A 24,439-nucleotide genomic window follows, 5' to 3' on the forward strand; every position below is an offset into this window, starting at 1 on the left:
CCTATGGAAGACATCCTGCATCGTCCCGGTCCCGAAAAGGAACCGCCCAATGAGCTGAATGACTTCCGACCAGTGGCACTGACGTCACATCTTATGAAGACTCTAAAGCGGCTCTTCCTCAACCTCCTCCGACCACAGGTACAACATGCCCAGGACCCACTACAGTTTGCATACAAGACCGATGTCGGAGTGGAGGATGCCATCCTGTACCTCCTACATAGAGCCCTCTCACACCCAGACAAGGGAAAAGGCACGGTCAGGATCCTGTTTCTTGACTTTTCCAGTGCCTTTAATACCATCCGGCCCTGTCTGCTCCAGGAAAAACTGAACAGGATGCAGGTGGACCCCTGCCTGGTCGCTTGGATCTCCGACTATCTCACTGACAGACCACAGTATGTCAGGCTGAAGGACATCATGTCTGACACTGTGGTCAGCAGCACAGGAGCACCACAGGGAACTGTGCTGTCCCCTCTTCTCTTCACTCTGTACACCTCTGACTTCTGCTACAATTCTGAATTATGCCATATTCAGAAGTTTGCAGACGACACAGCCATCATGGGGTGTATCTGGGATAATCAGGAAGAGGAGTACAGAAGTCTGGTGAGGAACTTCGTCACATGGAGTCACACAAACCACCTGCAACTCAAAATCTCAAAGACCAAGGAACTGGTTGTGGACTTTGGGAGGTCCAGAGCAGGTCCACTGCCGGTTCAGATAGAGGGGGAGGAGGTGGAGATGGTCAACAAGTACAAGTAACTCGGGCTGTGGGTGGCCAACAAACTGGACTGGTCATGCAACACAGAGCACCTGTATAAAAAAGCCCAAAGCCGACTGTACTTCCTCAGGAGGCTGAGGTCTTTTAAGATCTGCAGGAAGCTCCTGAGGATGTTTTACCAGTCTGTGGTTGCTGGAGTACTTTTCTATACTGTGGTGTGCTGGGGGAGCAGCACAGCAAAGAAGTACTCATCCAGGCTGGAAAAACTGATCAGGAAGGCTGGCTCTGTGGTCGGCATGAAGCTGGACACTGGTGACAGTGGCAGAGAAAAGGACACTAAAAAAATTGCTGTACATTATGGACAATGCTGGGCATCTTCTGCACACGGCGATAAACAACCAGAGAAGTCTTTTCAGTAAAAGGTTGCTTCTCCCAAATATAAGAACCAACAGACTTAAAAACTCCTTTTTCCCACACGCCATCAAACTGTTTAACTCCTCACTGGAGGGGAGAGGGAGGAGAAACAGGAGGACAAAGGAGGGGGAACAACTAAGCTGTAGTGCCTCTTCACTTCACTGTGCAATACTTTTTGTGCAATACTTTTTGTTAATAATCAACGATGCAATAGCCTTGAAATGTGCAATTCCCTATTCTTATTCCTATTTATTCTATTTATCCCTTTCGTATATTTTATTTATATATGTCTCTGTATTTATATATGTGCATATATATAATATTCTGCTCACCTTCTGTAACTTCTGTCGGTGCTGTGCTATTGGAAACCAAATTTCCCAGAGGAACCCACCCGAGGGATTAATAAAGTTTTATCTTATCTTATCTTATCTTAGAATTAAAATTAATTAGAAATTTTACAGGAACCCAGCTGTTGAAGGACAGTAGTGATATGTTCTATGAAAAGCATTGTGGCAAAGACACAAGTACTTGCATTTTGCTCCATCTGAAGTCTGTGGAAAAGTTTGTGTGATATGGAACAACAATGACAACTCTGCAATCTTGTGATCTGAAAGTTTTATACTGCACATACTAATTATGATCTGAGAGATACAATTTAAACCAGGCATGGGAAGTGCAAGCAGATCACTGGCTAACACCCTAGAGTCAGCCACCATTTGTAAATCATTTGTGATCTTGACCAGGGATGTCTGTGCACTGTGAAGTGGCCTAAAAAAAAACAGACGGAAATTGTAACGTGTGTGTTAGTCCCCATAGGGAAATTACTCCTCTGCATTTAACCCATTCACCAGTGAAGCAGTGGGCAGCCACCAACGCAGCGCCCGGGCAGTGTGTGGGGACGGTACCTTGCTCAGGGGTACCTCAGGGTAGCCGTTCAGTGGAGTCAAACCCCCGACCTTCCGATCATGGGGCAACCACTCTACCTACTGAGCTATGCCTGCCCAAGATATCCCTGCCCATTGTTCAGTTAGATCACTGGTAGCGAGAGTAAATCTGTACAGAATTTTTGAAAGAAAAGGTAAATTAGCAATTGGGCGGTAAACATTTAGGTCCAAAGGGTCTGATCCAGGTTTGCAGGAATTATCACTGAGGGGAAAAGATGGATGTTAGGGAAATGTTAATAAGGTCAGTTATTAAAGAAGAGAAAGAATAAACAGTGTTTAACTAACTGTGCAGGAAAAGGGTCAAGGCACCAGGCCATGGTGGCAGGTCTCCTCTATGGCCTGGAAGGCCACCAGGGAAACCTGCGGGGGCAGCACAGCAGTGACCCTGACCTGCATCTTGAGCAACTGCGTCTGGCGCTCAGCCTGGTTCTGTAGCCTATCCAACTGCTGCCACTATGTCACCTATTCTCTGCATGCCAGTACCAAAACAGGCTGTGTGGGCTGAGAGTTGAACATGATGAGACTGGGTTTCACTGTCACTGTGAATAGAACTGGACCACACACAGTGTTCTGGGTATGGTTTTGTCATTTTTAACAGTGTTTCGGCACCACTGTTCTCCATCCTGCTCAGCTTTCCACCCCACACACTTCATTCCAGGCCCTGGTATCACTGCAAAAGGGTGTGAGTGTGATTACTTGAAGTGTTCCAACTGTCCTGCCAGTCTCCCTTGCATTGCAACACTGTACAAAACAATAAAAAATAGTTTCTCTCACTGAACAAAAAGGACCTTTATCTGAAACCTCAGGCTTAATGATGGACACCAAAGCATTAACTGCAATGATACCACGTAAAATCTGCCACTGTAAATCACCAGTGTTTTTAGTCAATGGTGGCTTGTACACCCCAAGGCATATCATTTTTACCTTTTCACTTTGCTTTGTTTAGAGCCTTAAAAAATATTTTATACAATACATTCCCGTTCATCGAATCCAGTTGTGTCCATTGATATTTCTCCTTTTCCAAAAAAGGACCCGGGCTTTCAAAGTCCATAAGCAGTTGCCTAATGCACAGTCTAAAGAAACTATCCATTTTATCAGGCATTAAAAGTCCACCAGACCATCCATTCAAAAGTCTTTTATCATCTTATGATAAAATGATATGATTGCTTGAATTTTGTCACATCTGTCACAATCCTGGGTCTCTGACCCAGCATTTTCAGTTTATGTCTTGAGTTCTTAAGTTATCCCTTTATATGTTGAGTAAATTGGATTACCTTTTGGTTGCCTTAAGTTTAGTTTAGTTATGTTTCAGTTAAGTCTTCTGTGTTAGTCTGTCATGTTTCTTGTCTTCTTGTCCATGTTGTGAAGTTCGTGTTGTCATGTCTGCCAAGTTTCATGTTTTGGGTTTTTTCGTGTCTTTTTTTAAATATTTTTTTTTTAGTGTTGCCAGTTTAGGTTATTTTTTCTCAAATTTTTTTGCCTCATGTATTATTTTGTATTTCACTTTCTGCCATATTCAACGGCTCGCTTTTATTGACCACACTGCCACACACTGTGACAGCATCAACAAAATTATAAATTTCAAAAACACATTTCAATATCCTCCTTGAGTGCATATGTGGCTCTAAGTGATTCCTCTCTAAATCATCAATTGTACAATTAATGTCACCTCCTAAAATAAAATAATCAGTAGACGTACAACTTAACAGTGTACTCGCTAAATTTTTAAAGAAAACACATCGTTCATGTGGACACTGGAGCTTATACATTTAATAATGTCAACTTTGAATTTTCATACGTAACAATGACCTTTAACAACCTCCCTGGTACAATATTATCTACTTCAATAGAAAGTGGAAGAAAGTTTCTTGACACAAGGATCGCTACTCCTGAACTCAGAGAGGTTTTATGACTCAGAACAATATTTTCATCTCATTCTTTCTTCCAGTCAACTTCAATATCAGTACTACTATGAGTTTCTTGAGCAAAAGCTATGTCAATGAATTTAGATTTTAGAAGTTAAAAATACATCACCTTTTTTCATATCCCTTGCACCATTAAGGTTCAAGGATGAGATTTTAAAGCTACTCAAAGATCCATAAGAAAAACGAGTATACAGTATCTTATCTGCTGTATTTTTCTTCCCTTCAGGTACAGCATTAAACTCAAGCTCTATTTCTCTGCATCACTTTTCGCAGTCTATACACTTAAGTGTCCCTTAGGCCATCAGGAGTCCTTTGTCTTATTAGCCATTTAGCTGAATCAAGAAAAAACTTTCTATCAGGGAAAAATATCCTGTATAACTACATCTCGTTTCCCTTTGGTTACTACCAAAAAATACTGACCATCAGGAATCTAAGAGTCAAATACCTCTCTATCACTATCAGAATCAGATAAAATATCTGACTCACTCTCTTTTCCAGCCTTTTCTTTCACCTGCATCTTTTTTGGCTTTACCCCGTTAGTCTTTAGGTTTCTTTTAGTGTTTGGCATCTTAAAAATACTTTCATCATCACTGAACAAATTTATTCACTATGGGCTATTTCTTCTACATCCATTCCTTCCACTCCTTCTTGTGTAGTTGCTTGGCTAACTTCCTCACACACTTCAGCAGAAGCAGAAGTAGAGAAAACCTCACTGTTTTCCTGGCTTCTAAGTATTTCACACGCTGAAACCTTGGACTTGTTTTCCTCTCCTACATTAACTGCTGGAGCTCCTTCCTCTGTGTTATCTTCAGAAACACCTTTCCCCTCCTTATCTGTAGAAAATCCTGCCAAGCTTTCTCCTGAAGCCCCGACCCCTGCGTTTTCAGAATCTTGCACAATTTCAGCCTCTTTTTGCATCTTCTCAGGACAATTACAGACTGAATGCCCTTCCTAACTCATGGTTTCTGTTGTTGCAAAAATTGTGTAGTCAAACCAATTAACCTTAAATTTCATCACTATTTTTAGCTCCTCATTCTCATTGTTTGGAATCGTATACACCTGTCTTTGAAATGAAACAACATGCCTCAACTTTGCTGATTTGGACCCAGAGGGGAGCATTACCATTGCTGACACAATCTGACCATGCCGTTTCAGCAATACATCATCGCTGATTAAAGTTGGTAAATTAGACAGAATGATCTTTTTTTCCAAGTTCATTAGGGGAAAGGCCATAGTAAGCGTATTTCTCAAAACAACTCCCTTCTCAACTACACTATTCACTTTGTCAGTAGAATCAAAAAACATAACAACTGCATTTTTCATCCTTGATGCTGCCTTCAGACTTTCACACCCAAAAACTTCTCCTACAGCCAAACCACACTCCTCAACCAAAAGATCATGCCCTCCTGGGTTTTAAATGCACCTTAGAACACACATACATCAACAGTACATATGAGCGGGTGGAGGGAGGTTTGGAGTCTTCCTACACCCCCGTTCTCTGCGGCCTGCTGGAGCAGGGGGGCTAGGAGGAGGAGTTGGCCGTCCGACTGGGGTCTGGTGTATGGGGCCTCCCTGCTGCTGCGGAGTCGGGGCGGTCTGCTTCTCCCCACCGCAGGGAAAAGGGTTACACCACCTGAGTCTGGGTGCAGTTTCCCCCTCCAGGGGCAAGGGTACCTAGACTCGGGGCTTAGAGTACGCTTGGGGAGTGTGATTGTGTGTACAGCGTCTCTCTATGTCTGTCTCCACGTTGGGTGAGTGTTGAGCAATTGTATATGAGAGCATGAGGGTGGGAATAGATGTTTGTATCTGTGTGTGCCTGTTTGTCTGTGTCTATATGTCAGGTTGGGTATCAGACGCCACCTCTCTGGGGACATCTCAGGCCCTCCAAGGTTTGGAGGCCCATCTCCCCCCACCACTTCCCCTGCCGGTGGCGGACGCCCTCAGACATCGGTGCGTTGGTGGTTCTCTGTCTCCGGGGGTGGGCGCCCAGGTACCCACCGGCTCACTCCTTGGCGGCTGCTTATTGGGGCCTGGAGCCTGGGGCTCGCTCGGGCCACTTCGGGGATGGGGTGCCCTCGGCCTCACGGCCCGGGGCTCGGCCACTCAGGCACAGCTGGCTGCCGGCGGAACCCACGGGCACGTCACTGCAACCCCCCCTGGCTTCTGCTCCGCGGCTGCTGAGTGACCCCTCATCTGGGACTCTCCTCAGCTCTTTCTGGGATAGTGGCGCGGCTGCCCCTCTGTTGGTCTTCCTTGGTCTCTTGTGTTCTGGGGGCCTCTGGATGTCTGGAGTCTTGATCTCCTCCATACCTGCTTCATGCCCTGGAGGTCGGGGCAGTGGCCCCCCACACCCTCTAGCAGATCATTACATGAAGGAACCTTTTAAAAACAAGCGCGTTCATGCTCACAGGTGTACACACGGGTGATCACACACACAAATTACACCCTTTTTGGCTCCTACCTCAAAGCACACTGTGCGCTGTCGATCTCACGTGCTGCACAATAATGTTTAATATTTAGTATTTACTGTCATATTCCCATATATCATTGTGATCTTGTTTATTACTCTCGTTTTCTTCTGCTTGCTTTCTTTTTTCTTTCTCAACAGGTGATCCAGGTGATCGATATATGTATTTTTTGTCTGCTTATTCTGTTGGTTTTTGTTTTTTGCCCTTTTTCCCCATCCCTCTTCTCTGGTTTTTTTCTTTCCCTCTTTCTTTCTCCACATTCTCTCCTCCAGTCAAGTCTGTCCCGTATTCAGCAAGTGAAAATAAAATAAACAATAAAAAGTTGAATCAAATGGACCATTACGGCAAGGCTGGGATGGTCCATTTGGTAAAGTAAATCCATTGGGCATCTTTCTTCGCCTTTAGACAATAATTCTGATGGCAAAAGAACCAAACGGGACAGGTTAAAAAAAAAAAAAAAAAAAAAAAAAAAAGATCAGTGCTAACCAGTATTCTAATACCATGCCAACGGGAGAGGCTGCGAAAGCCTTCCGTCTCATGATTCCTTCTGGCCATCCAACCAATCTAACTGCTCAATGCTGTACCAAAAAGAAACCTCAGTGAAAGAGAATTTTGTAACAGAACGAAAAAGTGAATTACCAGTGTAAAAATCAAAGTTCTAAACTGTAGGAACACTCACATTGTATGAATATTTTTTTTATTTTATTTTTTTAGAGCAGACAAGGTTTGAAATTTATTGGGGGAGATTGTGGTACTGCACATAATTAAAGTGGTTCCATGAAACCTAGCTACACCTATACCATTCGTTTGTAACTTTTTTTTTCACCCAACAGCTAGTCAAGATTTAGGGGCTATTGGGTCAATAAAATGATAAATGCATTATAAAGTATTGTGTTCCAGATGCTTGAGGACAGAATCATCACTTTTGTGAAGAACGAGCTGAAGAACATTCAGAGAGACCTCAGGATAGAGGGCCTAGAATGCTTGAAGCGCCAGTGCGAGGATGAGGATGTATTACAGGGTGGGGATGAAGAGCAGAGTGAGAGCAGCAAAGAAGCATTTGCGAAGATCACAGTGGACTTCCTGAAGAGAATGCAGCAGAAGGAGTTGGCTGAGTGCCTGCAGAGCAGTGAGAACATTTCTCTAAATATTTATGCTGCTGGATAAATTAAACCTTTACTAAGGACAAAAGAAATGAACAAAATTACATTCAAAATATGTGCACTTAGAAATCGTTTATATCGTTTGATATATTTTCATTATTGTTTTTTTAGGAACCATGCCAAAACACTTCCAATGGTGTCACTCTATACTTAAATGTAAACTGCAGAAGAAGTTCCAGTGTGTGTTTGAGGGGATCGCTAAAGCAGGAAACCCAACCCTTCTGAATCAGATCTACACAGAGCTCTACATCACAGAGGGAGGGACTTCAGAGGTCAATGATGAACATGAGGTCAGACAGATTGAAACAGCATCCAGGAAACCAGACAATCTGGAAACAACGATCAGACAAGAAGACATCTTTAAAGCCTCACCTGGAAGAGATGAACCAATCAGAACAGTGCTGACAAAGGGAGTAGCTGGCATTGGGAAAACAGTCTTAACACAGAAATACAGCCTGGACTGGGCTGAAGACAAAGCCAACCAGCACATCCAGTTCATATTTCCATTCACTTTCAGAGAGCTGAATGTGCTGAAAGAGGAAAAGTTCAGTTTGGTGGAACTTGTTCATCACTTCTTCACTGAAACCAAAGAGGCAGGAATCTGCAGCCTTGAAGACTTCCAGGTTGTGTTCATCTTTGATGGTCTGGATGAGTGTCGACTTCCTCTGGACTTCCACAAAACTACAATCCTAACTGACCCTAGAAAGTCCACCTCAGTGGATGTGCTGCTGATAAACCTCATCAGGGGGAAACTGCTTCCCTCTGCTCACCTCTGGATAACCACGCGACCTGCAGCAGCCAATCAGATCCCTCCTGATTGTATTGACATTGTGACAGAGATCAGAGGGTTCACTGACCCACACAAAGAGGAGTACTTCAGGAAGAGGTTCCGAGATAAGAAGCAGGCCAGAAGGATCATCTCTCACATCAAGACATCACAAAGCCTCCACATCATGTGCCACATCCCAGTCTTCTGCTGGATCACTGCTACAGTTCTGGAGGATGTGCTAAAAACCAGAGAGGGAGGACAGCTGCCCAAAACCCTGACTGAGATGTACATCCACTTCCTGGTAGTTCAGGCCAAAGTGAAGCAGGTCAAGTATGATGAAGCAGCTGAGACAGATCCACACTGGAGTCCAGAGAGCAGGAAGATGATTGAGTCTCTGGCAAAACTGGCTTTTGATCAGCTGCAGAAAGGAAACCTGATCTTCTATGAATCAGACCTGACAGAGTGTGGCATCGATATCAGAGCAGCCTCAGTGTACTCAGGAGTGTTCACACAGATCTTTAAAGAGGAGAGAGGACTGTACCAGGACAAGGTGTTCTGCTTCATCCATCTGAGTGTTCAGGAGTTTCTGGCTGCTCTTCATGTCCATCAGACCTTCATCAAGTCTGGACTCAGTCTGCTGGAAGAACAACAAATAACCTCCAAGAAGTCTGAAACAACAGCATCTGCAAAGAAACACTTCCACCAGAATGCTGTGGAAAAGGCCTTACAGAGTCCAAATGGACACCTGGACTTGTTCCTCCGCTTCCTCCTGGGTCTTTCACTGCAGACCAATCAGACTCTCCTACAAGGCCTGCTGACACAGACAGGAAGTTGCTCACAGGCCAATCAGGAAAAAGTCCAGTACATCAAGGAGAAGCTGAGTGAGAATCTGTCTGTAGAGAAAAACATCAATCTGTTCCACTGTCTGAATGAACTTAACGATCGTTCTCTAGTTGAGGAAATCCAACAGTCCCTCAATTCAGGACGTCTCTCCACAGAGAAACTGTCTCCTGCTCAGTGGTCAGCTCTGGTCTTCATCTTACTATCATCAGAAGAAGATCTGGATGTGTTTGACCTGAAGAAATACTCTGCTTCAGAGAAGGCTCTTCTGAGTATGCTGCCAGTGGTCAAAGCCTCAAATAAAGCTTTGTAAGTAAACATACCAACTAATACTACACAGACCCATATAATGGACCAACAGCTTTTCTTTAACTTCTCAAAATATATGAATGAATACAAACAAAAAGAAAATAATAATCATTCATGAGGGTTTTTTTTTTTTTTAAGAAAAACACCATTCAATGTTCTCTACCTGTAACATTCTCTCATCACTTCTTACTGTCTAATCCTGTCAACTAAATTTGGTCTATCAGTATGCACACAGTTGTATGTTTATTATTTGTATCTTATAATCAGCTTTGCTTCTATACTACAATATAACAGGTATCATATACCCTAGCAGAGTTTCTGTTATCAGTGCTCTCCACCCACTTAATATTGTTCTAAATTTTCCCAGTTTTTAAGAATTTTTTCAATAACTGTTCTTGGTAGAACACTGTCAACAACAAGTACCTCTAGGATCCATTTTACCAAAATAACAACCTAGGCCTGATGCTTCAGCTCCTTCTTTCAGACACAAAACAGGTTCTTCAGTCATAATCTTGTGTCCATCTCCAAAAGTTTTCTTCAGTCCTTTTTTAAAATATTGGTTATTATTTAGTTAGTAAACTGTAACCACTGGAAGGTGTTAAAGCAGCTTGTATTAAAGAGAAGGTAAGTAAGGAGCCGCAACAAGATTCAGTTTGTAAAAAAAAGAAGACAAAAGTACTTTATAATGAGCTGTGTCCAACAACAAAAGTCACAGATAGTCTAATTTGTGTATACCTGTGTCAGTGGGTATTGATCTATTATCACTATAAGTAGCAGCTCCTCATTTGTTTACAAAGCAAGTTCAAAATGTTTTTGTTTTTTCCAGACTTGAATTTAAGTTGTTTTCTTATTTATGAAGTGCACATGGAAATGTTTGTTTTTCTTGTAGCAGCTTGAATATAATGAATTTCATATGTTCAGACTTTCAGGATGTAACCTCTGCGAGAGAAGCTGTGAAGCTCTGTCCTCAGTTCTCTGCTCCCAGTCCTCTTGTCTGGAAGAACTGGACCTGAGTAATAATGACCTGCAAGATTTAGGAGTAAAGCTTCTGTCTGCTGGCTTGAAGAGTCCAATTTGTACACTGAAAACTCTCAGGTCAGGATTGTTGTTGTTTTTTAATATCTATATTTAAAATCTTTGTTGTATTACTGGTCTAAAGAGCTTGGAAAGAAAAGCGCCTGGACTTCTTTAAGTTGCTTGAAGACGTTTCACCTCTCATCCGCGAAGCTCCTTCAGTTCTATGGTCAAAAGGGTCAGATTTAAGGCCTTTGAGAGTAACCCCCTGAGAGGGACGACAGACCCTTAATGATCCTCTTCGTAATCACATGAGCCAAGGTGTGAAAACGGGTGTAGGTCACAATCAGCCAAGGTTTCAGGTGAGCTCATTGTGAAACCTAGCCCTACCTTATCATGTGATTTCCTGAGGTCAGATGGCCCAGGATGTGAGTTGGCGATAAGGCGTCTGCGAAGGGATCTCAAAACAGGATAATAGAAGGCAGACAGTTGGTGTCATAAACCACCACCTCTGTCCAAAGATGGTTGTCCACAGTTTGGCCTCTGTTCAAAGATCGTCCACTGTGAACAAACTGTGGGGAAAAAAAGTTAGACTAAGTTAGACGATGACCTGGATGACTTAGAACATGTTATATTACTGCACAAACACAAAACCTTCGGAATTCAAATTTACGTTTTAGTTCACATTTAGGTGTATCATTTCTTTCTGAATTACCGTTTTATTTTTTCCATGCCCATTGTTTAATATAACTAATGAGCATGAACTTGTGAGTATAAGATTTTCTTTTCTTTTTATATAATGGTTAATTCAGAGATTTGCATTCATAGCATAACAATTTCCTTTTATTGTTATAAACTGCTTCGTGTAGGATTGCATAAAATTTACTTTAAACCTTTGAATTGAAATACCAATTCTAAAAGAGAATCAAACACGGGAATACCACCAGAGAGTAAACAATCATGAAGTGAACCAAAGCAATATACAGCAAAAACATCATATAGAATTATTTCTCAGAATTTTAATTTCATTTTGTCCAATGAGCTTAAGCAACACTTCCATCAACAAAACTTACCAGTTTATTACACAGTATGTGTATTAATTAGAATTTGATAACTCATGTTCAGTGATAGGAATAATGGTGTTACAAGTAATGGCGTTACTTTTGTCAGTAACGAGTAATCTAACTTATTACTATTACAACGCCGTTACTAGTTTTAAACAAACAGACGGTTAAAGCTATGTTCAGCTTCATATTTGCATTTAAAGTTACGAAATATGATAGAATAAACATGTTCATGGTTGTTACAGTAAAAAATATAACTTTTTCTAGTCGGATTTTGTTTTTGTTTTTTTGTCTGATTTTAGATCAGTATGTCAAAATGAAAAGATAACTGTAAATTCAGACAAGTGGGGTTGTGCTGAAAAGGATGATACCAAACAATGCATAGTAAATCGTTTTTAAAGGTGAAAGGTAGAGGTCAAATCAAAAGTAGTTAAAAATGGCCAATTATACCCTGGACCCCATGGTTAAACATTTTTTTAAAGTAACACAATAGTTACTTTTCAAGCAATTAATTACTTTTAGAATCTTATAACCGACTTACTAACTCAAATTTTTTTAGTTACATTTTTTAGTTAATTTTTTGAAGAAGTAACTAGTAACTATAATTAATTTCTTTTTCAAAGTAACTTGCCCAACACTGCTCATGTTACTTCTAAAACCATGGTCAAATTGACTATTTTGATCTGAAAAAAAAAACATGGGTATTTTAAACAACTCTTCACCCATCCCTTTTCCCTTTTTAAACATAAAATTTAAATATCTACAATGAAAATAAAAACCTAAAAAATTAATAAAATGACAAAGGGAATTTTATTGCTATACCACATTTTATTACATGTGAACTCGATGTGTTTAACAGAGAATAAAAAACACGACATCTGTAGTTTTACAACACCTTAAAGCAGAGAAAGCATCAAACTGAAATTAAAAAGAAAAACAATAGCACCGAAGTGTAAGAGTGGATAAAAAGGTTTTTGATTATATGCACAACTGTAATTGATCCTAGCTCATTCAAGTAAATTCAGTCACACATTCAGTCAACTCTTCAACAAGACCCAGGGATACTTAAAGTCCTCCACTTGGGGCAAGAACTTGTCCCTGACCCGGAGTGTGCACTTCTCCCTTTTCCAGCTAGCACTGTGGCCTCAGATTTAGAGGTGCTGATTCTCATTCCCACCACTTCACACTTGGCTACGAATCATTCTGTTGCGAGCTGGAGCCCGTCACTCAATGAAGAAAACAGAACCACATCATCCATGAAAAGCAGCAATGGGCCAGGCACCCCATACTCCAGAAGGACGCCCAGTCCAAGTCTACAAAACGCATTTAAACTAGTTGGGCAAACTTTCATGGACCCTCAAGTATCCTCGAGATGGTAAAGAGCTGGCCCAGTGTTCCACAACCGGGACAAAAACCCCTTTGTTCCTCCTTTATATGAGGTTCGACTAACGGATGGACTCTCCTTCCAGCACTCTGCAATAGACTTTCCCAAATAGGCTGAGGAATGTGATCCCCCGATAGAAGGAACACACCCTGTGGACCTCCTTAAAGATGGTAACCAGAGGTGTAGCCCCCGATCGCCATGCAACATTGTAGAGGCATGTAAAGCAACACAGCCCTACATCATCCAATGCCTTCTGGAAATCTGGGACAACTTCATCCACACCAGGGTCTCAGGTCAAGTGGTTGCCCCAAGATCGGAATGTCGGGGGTTCGAAACCAGTGAACAGCTACCCTGAGGTACCCCTGAGCAAGGTACCATTCCTACACACTGCTCCCCGGGTGCTGCATTGGTGGCTGCCCACTGCTTCACTGGGTGAATGGATTAAATGCAGAGGAGTAATTTCCCTACAGGGACTAACACATACACATCATTAATATTATTATTATTATTATCATTATTATTATTATTATCATTATTATTATTATTATCATTATTATTATTATTATTATTATCATAGTGCCATCGGGAGCAGGCCCCGGGGCAGATCCAGGACACGCTGGAGAGATTATATCTCTCGGCTGGTCTGGGAACGCTTTGGTGTTCCCCCAGACAAGCTGGAGGAGGTGGCTGGGGAAAGGGAAGTCTGGGCTTCACTGTTTAGGCTGCTGCCCCCGCGACCCCACCCCGGATAAGCGGAAGAAAATGGGTGGATGGATGGACATGTGCAGTACACTAAAACTGAACTGCTTATGGTTCTAAACCACAAAAACTTGCACACTGATGCCTACAATGAGTGGGACTCAATCCCGCCAGAGATCCAAAGGAACACAGACTCCAATTTCACCATACACTGAAGTGGCACAGGCGACTGAGTCACAGGAATACAGGAGTTAAGACTGCTTTAATTTGCCCTCAATTGAGGGGTTGTTAAAGTGTAAACCTTTTACAAGTTATTTTAGTGTTACTGTCCATACAGGTGAGAAGAGAGACAGAAACATGCAAGCTCAGAATATTTCTTTTCAAATTCAATTCAAATTCAAATTTTATTTGTCACATACACAGTCATACACAGTACGATATGCAGTGAAATGCTTAGACAACTACTCGTAACCTAAAGAAAAAAAGACTATGAATAAGAGAGGAAATAAATATGAAAATTAAAAAGGGTAAATTTAACTAGGAAGGAATAAGATAAATATATAAATTAAAGTTGAAAATAAAATAACTGTAGAACAAAATACACAGTACACAAATACACAGTATCAAAAAATATAAGAATGTATGAAGAAATATAGAACAATAACAGCAGCTGTACAAGTATTAAATGGAAATGAAGAAATATAATGTCCAGTTTTGTGCAATCCACATTTGTAAGTGTCTTGTGCAGTGCAAATATGCTTAAAGTGATTTAATTGATTAAGTGATTCGATTAAATGACCACGCATCTAATTGAATTAGTGTAAACAATGTCCAGAATGTCCAGTGTGTGTGTAAAAACCATATGTGTGGGTCAGTATTATGTGGTGGTGTGATTGAGAAACCGTATCGCCTGTTGGAAGAAGCTCCACTTCAGTCTCTCTGTGTTGGTCTTCAGGGAGCGGAATCGCTTTCCTGACCTCAACAGAGAGAACAGTCCATTGTTGGGATGGCAGAGGTCCTTCACGATCTTCCTGGCCTTGGTCCAGCACCGCCTGCTGTAGATTGAGTGCAAGTCAGGGAGCTCGGAGCGGATGGTGCGCTCAGCTGATCGCACAACCCTCTGTAGAGCTTGTCTGTCCTGCATGGTGCTGTTCCCGAACCAGGTTGAGATGTTTCCCGTCAGGATGCTCTCTATGGTGCACGAGTAAAAGTTCCTGAGCACCTTGGAGGGCAGTCGGAAGTATGTCAAGCGTCTGAGGTGGTAGAGACGCTGTCGGGCCTTTTTCACCACAGTGTTGATGTGACAGGACCATGACAGGTCCTGCGTGATGTGAACTCCGAGGTATTTGAAGCTGTCCACTCTCTCCACTGGGCACTCGTTGATGACAGGGGTCTGGTAGTTCCTCTCCTGCTTAGTGCTGAAGTCCACTATCAACTCCTTTGTCTTACTGACGTTTAGAAGGAGGTTGTTCTTCTGGCACCAGTTCTCCAGATTCCTAATCTCCTTCAAGTAGGCCGTCTCGTTGTTGTCAGAGATCAAGCCCACCACGACGGTGTCGTCAGCAAACTTAATGATGGTGGTGGAGCTGGTAGTAGCCACACAGTCATATGTGTACAAAGAGTACAGCAGGGGGCTCAGAACACACCCCTGGGGGGCTCCAGTGCTGAGAGTGATGGAGGCTGAGACATGTCCGCCCATCCTTACTGCCTGTGGTCTGCCAGTTGGGAAGTTGGAGATCCACTGACACATAGATGAGCTGAGTCCCAGGTGCTCCAGTTTGGTGGTGAGTGTGGAGGGAATTATGGTATTAAATGCAGAGCTGTAGTCGATGAAGAGCATTTTAACATAATTCCCCCTTCTAGTGTCCAAGTGAGTAAGTGATGTGTGGAGGAGATGAGAGATGGCATCGTCTGTGGAAGGATTTGGACGGTAAGCGAACTGTAGTGGGTCCAGTGTGTCTGGTAGTGAAGAAATGATGAAGTCTCTGACCAGGCGTTCAAAGCACTTCATCACTACTGAGGTGAGGGCTACAGGGCGATAGTCATTAAGAGAAGCAGGGTGGGGTTTCTTCAGGACAGGAACAATGATGGACTCCTTGAAGCATGTGGGGATCACCGACTGAGATAAGGAGATGTTGAATATCTCAGTGAACACAGGTGCTAGCTGGTATGCACAGACTCTGAGGATACGACCTGAGATGCCGTCTGGTCCTGCTGCTTTCCTGTTGTTCACTCTCTTGAAGGCTCTCCTCACGTCATGCTCGGAGATGATGAGCACGTTTCCGGTGTTGGCAGTATCTTCCTGTCTGCAGCCGTTAGCGCCGCTAGCACTAGCATCGTTGGAGTCCTTAGCTGCAGCCTCGAAGCGAGCATAGAAGGTGTTCAGGTCATCTGCCAAAGTCATGTCCGCGTTCATCATACCGGTTTGTTGGTGCTTTATAATCCGTTATTGTCCTTAATCCCCGCCACAGGCTCCTAGAGTCACTCTGTTGGAGTTGTGACTCTAGTTTCCTCCCGTAGCGCTGCTTCGCCTCTTTCACCGCCTTCCGCATGTCATATGACGCGGCTTTGTACGGGTCCATGTCCCCCATCGCGAGTCCCGTGTTATAGGCAGCGGTGTGGGATCTCAGAGCGTCGCGGATGGTTTTATCCACCCACGGCTCCTGGTTGGGAAACGTTGTGATAGTCTTTGTCTCCACAGTATCATCCGCTAGTTTCCCGATGAATTCCCACAACCGCTTCCGTAAACACGTTGATGTCATCATCGGAGTTGTTTCTGAATATGTCCCAGTCTGCGTCATCGAGTGTGTCCTGTAACGCGGCCACCGATTGGTCCGTCCAGCGCGCGACCTTCCTCTGAAGCGGAACTTCCTGTTTCAGCCTTTGTTTGTATTTTGGCATGAGGAAAATGGCGGCGTGATCGGATTTGCCAAACGGAGGGCAAGATTGTGCCTTGTAGCCATCCTTGACCGTAGTGTAACAGTGGTCCAGTGTCCTTTCACCCCTGGTGGGGCAGGTGATATGTTGATGAAAGTTCGGCGCTGCGCGTTTGAGGTTGGCACTATTAAAGTCCCCCGTCACAATAAGCGCGGCGTCCCAGTGTTTTGTCTGGTGCTGTGTGAGTGCCTCATGCAGCTCGCATAAGGCGGTGACCGTGTCCGCTTGTGGTGGAATATAAACGGCACTTATAATGACTGATGTAAACTCTCGAGGTAGATAAAAAGGATGACACATGATGGACAGTAGTTGCTCCAATTGTTGTTCACCATTAAACACACGCCGCCTCCCCTTGACTTCCCCGAGTCCCGTGTCCTGTCCATGCGGTGAACCGAGAAGAACTCGGCCGGCTGGATGGCGTGGTCCGGCACCGCTGGGTTCAGCCATGTCTCGGTGAAGGAGAGGAGATTGCAGTTCCGAATGTCTCTCTGGAACTTTATCCTGGCCCTGAGATCATCAAGCTTGTTCTCCAGTGACTGGACGTTGGCGAGCAGGATGCTAGGCAGAGGTGTGCAGTGTGCATGAGCTCTCAGCCTGTTCCTGACGCCGGCTCGTTTCCCCCGAGGCCGCTTCGCGTCGCGTCCTTTGTTCTCCCTCAAGATCTCACTCGGCCAGCTCGGATCCGGAGTTAAACACTTCAACACTTCTCTTCCATCAAGACTCTAAAGACCATTACTCTTTGTCCACAGGTTTAATGATGTAGAAAGTGTGAAACTGAAACAAACATAACACAATTACAATTACAGTATATTCTTTAAATCTTACATATACACTGTACCTACAAGTCTACAATAATCTAAATGAACGTAGCGTAGCACTTTAGCTGCAAGAATAAGCATAGCCGTGCTCTAAACATGTGTCTTCAACAACGTATCAAAGTTACACATCAAACTTCCCTCATGTCACAAAATACAACCACAGAACTACAGATACGTATCAAATAAACAATATACATACAGACGATGCTCCAAAAGATGAAGAATTGAGGGCAGATGCACGTGGATTCATGGCAGTCTCCTTGGCCATGTGCAAACTTCACTAAACCTTACTACCTCCTGCTTCCTGTGATGTCACCAGGTATCAGAACTATTAAAAGGACAGCTGCACTAACAATATCAGCACAGTGAGTACATTGTATACCAATAGAAACAAGAGTGTCACTGTCATACCTAATGTACCCAATGGTGATGAATTTGCCGATTTAAAAATGCTGAAAACTAACTTAAAAAACAAAAACAAAGAAAAGGTGGTCGGAGCAGTCGTGACGGCAGCCATCTGAAAACCATTTACCTTTTTCAAGGTAAATTTATTTGTGTATGCAGATTAGCTACCTAACACATCTAAAAACCTTAACCTTATTCTTGATAATCAGGACCAGTATACTTCTAAGTTCATAAGCATCCTATTACTTCCCTAGATGTGTTAAATCCCATCAAAATATTCACTGCCCTCTCGCCTAGACCATTTTTCAACTGATCTTCGTAGCTGACTTCTTTTCTCCCTTACTAATTCTTTGCACTCACTGATTTTCATCATCCGTCACTCTTTCTTCATTAATGAGTTTATCAAAGTACTTCCACTTTCCCACACACTCATTTCCTTTGTTAGCCTATTTCCATCACTCTAACCTGTTGTACATCTTTTCAAGCTAAATCCTGACCTCTCTGCCTCATCAACAACCAGAAGTACAGCAAAAGTACTGACATTCTGTACTTATCTAGCTGCTGTACTTAAGAAATACTATTATTAAAAATATTCCAGTACAAGTTCAACTATTGATTCAACTTCTTTATTCAAAAGTGAAAAAAGTACAGGCTCTGAAATGTATTCAAAGTAAGAATGTAAAAAGTAAGAATGTAAAAAGTAACTCTTTGAAGGATGTTTCTATTTTTGTCCAAAGCTAACTAAACCTTCTACTCTGTTTGCTCTATTATGAAAAAATAATATCAGTAGATAGAAAAACTGTGGAAAAAAGTTAAACTAATTATACTCTGCTTGAATCTGTAGAAAAATGAAAAAAAAAAAAAAAACTATATCAATTTTCTGTTGGCTACATTGTAAAGGGTGACTATGCCTCTAAAAAGGAAATGAGTGCATAGGTTGAAGTGGGATTTAGCAGGTGCGGGAACCCTATAATTAGTTGTGATACAGGCAGTGACCAGCTGACCTGCTTGTTGCCAAATTTGAACACTTTAGACAGAGGGAACTGAAAGGAATAGACTTTGCCCTACAGAGATCCGCAATAGAATTCATTATGTTTTTCTCTCCTGCTCTTCCATCCAACATTGATCTTGCCTTATTCATGTCAGTTTGGTAATTCAGTCATAACAGACAAAACATCATCAGTCTCTGTTAAGTAAAGATGTTGATTACAATCTTCTAGTTTTCTCTTTCATACCTCCTACTTCCCTTTTGTGTGTTTTTCTCCCTTCTCCCTTCTCTCACCGATCAGCTGTTTTCCTGTTCAGTGAAACACAAATTTCTAAGATTATGGGCTGTTCATTGATTTTTTTCACTCCCTCTTACCCCTGCCCTCCAAACATTTTCTTCCACCTAATGTTCTTGTTTTTTGGGGGTTTTTTCTTATTCAATAGAGCCTTACACACAGCATTTAAAATACACACACAGCTATGTGTCAGGATCCTGGATCTCCTGAACCAGTGTTTTGAGTTTCTTGTGTCTCAGGGTTTTTGTATTATGATGCATGTTCTAAGTTGTCCTTGTTGCCTCAGTTTATTCTATAGTCTAGTATCTTAGTTTGGGTCTCTTGTATTCTGTTTAGTTTTCTGAGTATTTAGTAGCTGCCCTTTGTGCCTCCTTTATGTTGGTCTCTGTGTTTCTTTGTTGCTCTGTCAGTCCGCGTCTGTGTTACATTTCCTGTTTTACTTTGAAGGTCTGTGTCCTACGTGAATATATTGAGATTTGCTTCCCTTTGGTCTCGTTATGTCTGATTTCTCCCAGCTGTGTTCCCCTCCTGTGTCTCATTCCCCTTGTTATTTCCCAGTGTATTAAAGCCCTGTGTTTCTCTGAGGCAGTGTCGCATCGTCCCTCGTGCAGTGTGTTTCCTAGTGTCTCCCTGTACACTTAGAATTCTCCCAGTTTAGTTTTGACATGGGTTTGTATTATTTTTGAGCCTGCAATAAAGCAGTGTTTTTGAATTCCCATTTTTGCCCCTGTAAAGTCTGCGTTTGAGTCCTTATCTCCTGCCTGCACACAGCGCTTCCTGACACTGTGGGCACATAGCTAATGACATGCCTATTTCTGCATCACAGAATACATCAGCAAACAAAAAACAATAACAAATAAAATAATCGTTCTGTACAGTGTTTACAAATGGATTGTTGTTTTGCGTGTCTGCAGGCTGTCAGGCTGTCTGATCACAGAGGAAGGCTGTACTTCTCTGGCCTCAGGGCTGAGCTCCAACCCCTCCCATCTGAGAGAGCTGGACCTGAGCTACAATCATCCAGGTGACTCAGGAATGAAGTTGCTGTCGGCTGGACTGAAGGATCCAGGCTGGAGACTGGACACTCTCAGGTATGGAGAGAATGTCTGATGGATGAGGGAAACCTGGAAACATTTCCTTTTTCCTGCACTAACTTCCTGTTTTTTTCCATGCATATGTGACACAAATAGTCACATACAGGAACATTCCTCATTTGCTTTTAACAGAAACTCTGGCAACATGTTATAACATGAGCTGCAGAAATGGCTCCATGGAGATACATTGTAATTATGACAATTTTCAGGCAACAAATCAGGTTTGTGAATGAATAATTACATTGTAAATACCCTGTACTTTTTGGGGAACAGGCCATATTATGGATCGGCTAAGGCGCAAGTACCCTCCAATTAAGCAAAATTTGTGACGAACAAGTTGGGGTTTTGGCAGAAACATTGAAAAAATTTCATAATTGCACTTGGCGGTTTGTATGGCTCCCACAAGCCTGACAACATCAGCAAAGTGTGTGGGCTAATTAGGTGTTAGCCATGGTTGTGTTTTTGCATGCTGGATGAACAGGTAGATATAGACTGAAAACAGAGAAAGATACAAGGCTGTGAATCTTTTCAGTCTGTGTGTATAACAAACAGCAAGACAGGAGCAGCTAACATTTGGAAATGGCAGCTTAAATACTTGAAACTCTGATAAGCTAATGCTTCTAAAATTCTCTTGTTTATCGGCCGTGTTAAAATCAGTTTTTTCCTTCTCATTGTGCTGCTTGAAAACAAAAACTGAAAAAATGTGTACTTGAGAACACATTTATTGTGGATTAAATTGTAAATGCTGATTTTGTCAAACTACGTCATGGACAAAACATGCTTTGCAGCTAACCACAGTAACCACAGTAGTACAATTAGCATAGTGTTGTTAGCTTGCTGTTAGCGAGCAGTGAGGGGGGAGTTGATATACTAACAGATCCAGGATCAGTCCAAATCATTAGCAGTTTGATCCAAGTATAGATTGAAGTGTATTTGTGAAAATGTTGGAGTAAGTAAGTAACTAAGTAAACTTTATTTATTAAGCGCTTTTCACAGACAGACAGTCACAAAGCGCTGTACACAAATATTAAAATAGACAACAAAATCAATAGACATTATACACAACGTAAAAGATCAAATGTAAAAGTGTAAAAAATATCAAATATGTAGATCAACAAAAGGCTTGTTTGAACAGAAAAGTTTTTAACTGTTTTTTAAAAGAATCCACAGAGTCAAGCAAACGTAACTGTAGTGGTAAACTGTTCCACAGCCTTGGTGCAACAGACTCAAAGGCTCTGTCCCCTTTTGTCTTCAGTCGTGTACGGGAAACAACTAAGAGACTCTGAGTCTGTGAGCGGAGATGACGAGCAGCAGTGTATTTTATAAGAAGCTTGGATAAATAATCTGGGGCCTGGACATTTAGCGCTCTGTATGTTAAAACAAGAATTTTAAAGTGAATTCTAAACTTTATTGGGAGCCAATGTAAAGAATATAAGATGGGAGTGATGTGAACACGCTTGGTAGAACGAGTTAATAGTCTGGCTGCTGCGTTTTGGAGTCTTCCTTTATGTGTCTAACAGTATGTGTATGAGAGCCATGTAATGTCCATGTGTGCATGCTGACTGTGCTGCTCTGACCCCCTCCTCCTTTCAGGGTGGAGCCTGCTGGAGTCCAATGGTTGAGACCAGGTCTGAGGAAGTGTAAGTGTGTTTTTAATGTGATCCATGAAAACAAAGCAGCACACATTCAACCATCTTCATCATGTCAGGAGTCATCATCAAAGTGTCAATCAATGAACAGATGATGGATCAATAACTGCAGCTGGATTGTGTTTGTTCTCTCCATCAGATTCCTGCCAACTCACAATCGACACAAACACAGTACACACAAACCTTCAACTGTCTGAGAACAACAAGAAGGTGACACATGTGAAGGACATTCAGTCATATCTTGATCATCCAGACAGATTTGATTCTTGGGCTCAGCTGCTGTGTAGAAATGGTCTGACTGGTCGCTGTTACTGGGAGGTTGAGTGGAGAGGAGACGTTTATATATCAGTGAGTTACAGAAGAATCGGAAGGAAAGGAGAGAGTGAAGACTGTGGGTTTGGTTGTAATGGTCAGTCCTGGAGTCTGAACTGCTATGATGATGGTTCCCAGTGTGTCTGGCACAATAACCGAGACACATACGTCTCCACATCTTCCTCCTCGTCCTCTATCTCTGGTAGAGTAGCAGTGTATGTGGACTGTCCTGCTGGCACTCTGTCCTTCTACAGAGTCTCCTCTGACACTCTGATCCACCTCCACACCTTCAACACCACATTCACTGAAACTCTTTATCCTGGATTTAGACTCCATCCTGATTCGTCAGTGTGCCTGTAAAGAGTGTCCTCCTGTCTAACAGATAGTTCAGTCTGTACATGTCTGTCTCTTTCACTCAGAAACACGTTTTCATTATTCATAGGCTTCAATCCTCATTTGAAAATAGCCTTGTGATTTACCTATGTTGAACAAAACATGGTGCAGGATGTTGGTAACAGCTTGGTTAACAAACTCTTAGAAACATGTAAATATGTGTGTATAGCACTGCATATGTTCTATATCACTTTAATTTGTATGAAACATGAAAACTATCACAGAGGGTTCTTGTGAAGAATCTGCATTATACTGCTTTGATGTCAAACTTTTAGAAGCTTTTTGATTCTTTTTCACGCAGCTGTAATTTAATAAAACGAGGCATCAAAAACAAAGAGGAAGTGATGTCACATGTGTTTCTGTCCACAAAGCAGAATGTGCTCTATTGCTGACAATACGTGATGTACAAACACAGTGAGCATTTCTGAGGCAGAGAGAAAAGAGGAGCACCAACTCTGTGAGCTCACCAATGCACACATTTACGCTTGGTTTGTCTTCACAGAGAAAAACAAACTTCCTGCTGGTGATGTTTTGCATTAAAAGCCTCGATAAGAAACAGAAAAGCTGTAAAAACATTTGATTGAATTGGGGGAAATGTCTGAATGTATCTATAAATAAACTAAGAGTGTATAACTTGTATAAGGAGTATTGCGTACATGCGAATGTGACGTTTCCATGGTGACGAAGCACCTTCATCACAGTGAGAACACACAGTTATATCAGTTATGTCTGAGTGTCCAACCTGATTGTCTAATCCTGCTTCACTGACAGACTTCTGGACTGTTTCAGAGAAACTATCAGGATCACCGTCCTCCAGTGGTAACTGTCAGTAACTACAACTCGCCACATACAATAATACTTTAGGACACATTCACTGCAGAGTTTCGGCAAAAATGTTCATCATTGTGATAATGACGCTTTATATGGAACACGGATATTATTAAACTGATACAAACACTGACACTGTCAGCAGAGGGATAGAGAGTGATGACACTTTACTGCCCTCAGGTGATCATAGTGAGGAACTGCATGATATTAAAACTGTGACAGGTGTCATCCTTAAAGAAGAGCATTTCCAATCAATATATTTATATTCCAACAAAGAGCAATAAAAATCATTAATAACATCAGCTTCAATCAAGCGTCTGACTCACTATTCATCAAATTAAAAACACTTCAGTTTAATGAGCTGCTCGAAGCTGATTCTGAATATTTGGCCTCATGGATGTTTTCTTGCTCTCTACATAATTTGGACTGTTTGAAGCTCAAGTCCCATAAAAACACAATTCACTGGGGAAAAAATCCTAAGAACCAATAGTAAATATCATAGTATTACACTGTGTGTGGACTTCTCTCAGGCCCTCTCTATGCTGTCTCCTTCCAGTCCATCTCTGAACCTTCAGGACCCACTCAGGTGAACCTTTGGATGATGGAGGCAGGTCACATGACTGAGAGGATAAATCAGGTGTTGTAGATGATGGAGAAAAAGGTTGGAGAGAGGATGCTGCTCCTTCTTTGAGCTTGACATCAAACTTGTCGTGTTGTTCGTGTGCTGTTGGTGTGACGCAAAGAAACCACAGAAACAAAGATGCTGGGTAACGTCTCCATGGAGAGAGATAGCCACAGTTTATCTTTTCTCCACCAGAGGGCAACAAATCAGCTTCAACAGAGCACCAAACTTCTTCACAGTTAACGTCTACTATGTTAGCTATATTAGAGCTCTGCTGAGCTTTGTCAATGATCCATCTTTAAACATCATCACCAGAGTTTGTCCAGTTAGATCAATGACAAACTAATCACATATGACAATATTAAAGATGTTTGGCAACACTTAAATCATCCT

General features: G+C 42.1%; 1 pseudogene; it reads left to right on the forward strand.

The window, feature by feature from the left end:
- Positions 1–93: 93 nt before the first annotated feature.
- Positions 94–24,070, forward strand: LOC135932646 (NACHT, LRR and PYD domains-containing protein 3-like; annotated as a pseudogene).
- Positions 24,071–24,439: the final 369 nt, after the last annotated feature.

The sequence above is a fragment of the Pelmatolapia mariae genome, linkage group LG3_W (genome assembly GCF_036321145.2).
Source record: "Pelmatolapia mariae isolate MD_Pm_ZW linkage group LG3_W, Pm_UMD_F_2, whole genome shotgun sequence".
In the NCBI taxonomy this organism is placed as follows: Eukaryota; Metazoa; Chordata; class Actinopteri; order Cichliformes; family Cichlidae; genus Pelmatolapia; species Pelmatolapia mariae.